Here is a 3,997-nt window from a genome sequence, read left to right as displayed (position 1 = left end):
AGGACCTGCTCGGTGTCAATCCGCTTGCTGCGCCATTCCACTCCACGGACTGGATGCGTGCGCTATTCCCCTCAGGTGAGTTCCTCAGTCGGAACCCTGGGTTCCTCCAGCACTGTTGATGTCCAACACTTGCGTACATGCCCTTTGGTCAGCCCTGTGTGGGACTAGGTGCCTCCATGTGTTGTGATTCCCCTCTTCTGGGTAATCCCACGTGTGTATCTCCACAGTAAGTCTCTCTGCAGCATGTGTCTTTCCCTTGGCAAGCCCCTTGCCAGCTCTGTCGTTGAAACTTCCACCCTGCGGGCTGGGTACCTCAGAGTTCTTATGTATCACCGCCTTGGTAGATACCTGCCTTCGGTAAGTCCTCCCACGGGCAGGCGGCCTGCTAGCATACATCCAGCTGGAATATGCTACCCAGTGTATTCTGTGTGAGCTATAGGCCCTCACTCGTGCTGGCCTCACGACAGGGTGCTATCACTCACAAGGGTCGCTGGAAGACAGCCATGTGGCGTTTTGTAAGGGACCCCATTCGTAACGTCGAACGTGACCGACTGAAAGGGAACGTCTTGGTTACGTATGTAACCCTCGTTCCCTGAAGGAGGGAACGGAGACGTTACGTCCCCTTGCCACATCGCTGTTCCGCTGAATGGCCGGGTCACTGGCTCGGCTCCTCAGCGAAGACTTGAATGCGAGTTGCTCGCGTTGCTCCTTATATACCCGCTTTGCGGGGCGGAGCTCGCGATGCAAATCCCGCAGACCAAGGTACTTTGCGTACCATTGGCTCGTTTTGTACCACTCGAAGGTGATTGGGCTCTCGGGCGAGATCCCATTCGTAACGTCTCCGTTCCCTCCTTCAGGGAACGAGGGTTACATAAGTAACCAAGACGTTTTTGTTAATATTTGTTTACCATGAGAGATCAAAACACATGATTCAGTTTATTGTCACACTGATGTCAGTGACGTCACCGATTAACGGTTACAGTTTATATGTTTAACTTGAGGTTAAATAAATGAGCCAATTTCCAATCACCCATAAAAATAAATAAATAAATAAATAAATAAAAAATTCCCGCAAACCTTTCACAGACCTCTCAAATGCTCTCATCTACACATAAAGATGTAATAAGAATCCCAAACTTTAATAACGAGCTCCATCTATGGAGTAAGCCTAATGTTACCTCCTCTGAAAACTGGTAAGATGCTAACGGACTGGTTCGAAGACATTAACCATTTATATGAAGTAAACTCAACAGAAGCGAGTCCGAAATAAGCAAGAGAAATGTCAGGAACACTTGAATGTAATATCTGTGTGATTTTAGGGACTAAACTTACCGAAAGCTGTGAAAACAGCAGCAAAAGTCAGTGATTCCCGGCTTGTCAGTTGTTGTGTTGGCGCTCCGTTTCCATGGCAACTCCCTCCGCTCCAGTGTTTGAATGAGACTTGAATGTTCAGCACGCACGCCCATTTAAACACGTCACAGTCACGCAGAATTTACATGAATAAACATTTAACATTAGAACATAACTTAAATAAATAACTGAATTAAATTATTATTAAATCATCTATTCTTTTTCTATTCTTTTGACTTGTTTTATTTTGTGTTCACGGTGTGTGTGTACCTAGTACGTTATGGGGACCAAATGTAAGTATAGTATAGTAAGCCTAATACCAGTAAATTTTGACCTTGTTGGGACATTTTTTAGGTCCCCATGAGGAAACAAGCTTATAAATCACACAGAATGGAGTGTATTGAAAATCTGAAATAGCAGAATATTTCCTGTAAGGGTAGGTTTAGGTGTAGGGTTGGTGCAGGGTGATAGAAAATATGGTTAAAATTAGAGACCAGCTAAAACCAGCCTGGCCAGACTGGGAGACCAGCTAAATCCAGCCTGGCCAGGCTGGGAGACCAGCTAAAAACCAGCCTGGCCAGGCTGGGAGACCAGCTAAAAAGCTAAAACCAGCCTGGCCAGACTGGGAGACCAGCTAAAACCAGCCTGGCCAGACTGGGAGACCAGCTAAAACCCGCCTGGCCAGGCTGGGAGACCAGCTAAAACCAGCCTGGCCAGACTGGGAGACCAGCTAAAATCCAGCCTGGCCAGGCTAGGAGACCAGCTAAAACCAGCTATTTCCAGCTAAAACCAGCCAACCAGTAGGCTGGTTTATGCTGTTTTTTTTTTCAGCAGGGGGTGTTATTGTTTTCAATAAATATTGAACTTTATTTATTTATGTATCATGTAGACAGCCATCTCTTCTATATCATAATAGTTTATTTAATGTGTTTCTCAAAGTACCTGTGTGCTGGAAACAAATCTTCATCTCCAGAAGTTTGTGTTTCATCCATGATGGATCTGAACAGTTTGATCTCCACTGACTCTAGATAGAAGAGACAAACAATCACACAAACTAATCAAAGCTAATCAAACAGCCTTTTGAGACTTTTGATGATCAGCCGCTACAGTTAAAGGGTAAATACAGAAAACATAATAAAACTGTGCGCTACAAACCAGTTCTTTGCTTATAATGAATAAAAATAATTATATAAATACCAGTGTGCGGTATCGAGCAGCATAACGTAGTGTTTGTACCGCTAAATAACGGACACAAATGACACAGGAAGCCTCGCCCATTCTTACATTAATAATAATTTTAATGCGCATATTTCAGCTGAATGACAGTTAGAGGAACAGACTATAAACTGCTTTCACTCAAATACAGAAGGTTAGACATATATTTTTAACACAAATGCTATTTAGAGTTTTGAAGAATCGAATTCAGTAGTAAACATACAAGAAACTTTACTCATTTGCTTCCGAGTAAAAAAAAAAAAACATATACATATAGCATACATACCGATTCACATTCCCATCCGGTAACTCCACACAAACTCCTGCTTTAGCATTTATTAGCGATTCTATTAAAGATTTAAATATATAATGTGTTGTAGATCATCGATTCTGTCTGTTTAAAATGGCCACATCAACTCTGTTCATTACTTTCACTTTCATTCATGAGGAGAGCGGTCGCCAGATCCCGGGAAAATGTTCCTCAAACAGCACTCTTTCATCACGGACAGGACTAGAGGATGTGCGAGTTATATGACATATATTTTTAAAAGGTTCGCTCGTTGCATACACTCTTGAAAACGTCAACCCTTTTCAGCTTCAAATAATGAAGGTCAAAGGCTGCATTACATTTAAACTCAAATAGTTTTATCTCGATTGGATTATTGTAATTCTTTATATGCTGGAATTTCCAGTCCTGTTGTGTAATATTCCCGTGGGTGGATTTCACATGAATATTCATTAGTTCCCTTGTTGTGGGCGTGTCCTTGAAACAATGCGCAAACTAATGGAACTGAAAATATCAGTGCACGCTCCTCAATACTTGTTTAATAGATTATTTTGAACAGGTAATGAAGTGTCAGTGTTACACATTAATTAGCATTAACTGCAACAGTGCCAAAACAATGTGTAATATGTTTTGCTTGATTGATTCCAGGCACACAGCAAAACAATAAGCGAATAACCTATGCTAGCCTTGGGTGATATAGTTTATTATTTTTTGATGTGTTTAGCTTTTTATACATTTAATTTGTGGGGGCATTAATTGCTGTTTGAATAGTTTGATTAGCCTATAGTTAGGCTACTGGTGACTATTACTGCAGTGTGTTCACAACAATGCTTGAAACAAATATATCTGCCGCCTAACAAATATAGCTATAAGCTAGATACCCTGTCATTTATAAAATCTTTTTTAGTTTGTATGTAGCCAGTGTTTCTGTTACCTAAATAAGTCACATGAATAGGCTACTGAGAACAGTTTTCTTGCAATGAAAATGTTAATATTGTAATCAATCTAATTTGTAATTGATTGTTCTGATGCAGTCTTCTTGGACATAGGTCATCAGCTATTCCAGGAATATTATTTTTACATTTGGATAAGAAATCATGTGTCTCATCATCATCAATGTTATAATATAGCTTTGTTTTGCTTTTG

At 41.0% G+C, this 3,997-nt stretch overlaps 1 long non-coding RNA gene across 1 annotated transcript; it reads right to left on the bottom strand.

Moving 5' to 3' along the window:
- Positions 1-925: 925 nt before the first annotated feature.
- LOC122140637 lies at positions 926-3,009 on the bottom strand. Its single transcript, XR_006157229.1, has 3 exons — positions 2,852-3,009; positions 2,293-2,374; positions 926-1,440 (listed from the first exon to the last, which is right to left on the bottom strand). It is a non-coding gene; the product is annotated as an uncharacterized LOC122140637 (long non-coding RNA).
- Between the last annotated feature and the right edge of the window lie 988 nt (positions 3,010-3,997).

Source organism: Cyprinus carpio, chromosome A4 (assembly GCF_018340385.1).
Source record: "Cyprinus carpio isolate SPL01 chromosome A4, ASM1834038v1, whole genome shotgun sequence".
In the NCBI taxonomy this organism is placed as follows: domain Eukaryota; kingdom Metazoa; phylum Chordata; class Actinopteri; order Cypriniformes; family Cyprinidae; genus Cyprinus; species Cyprinus carpio.
This window is presented reverse-complemented; position numbering and strand designations above follow the sequence as displayed.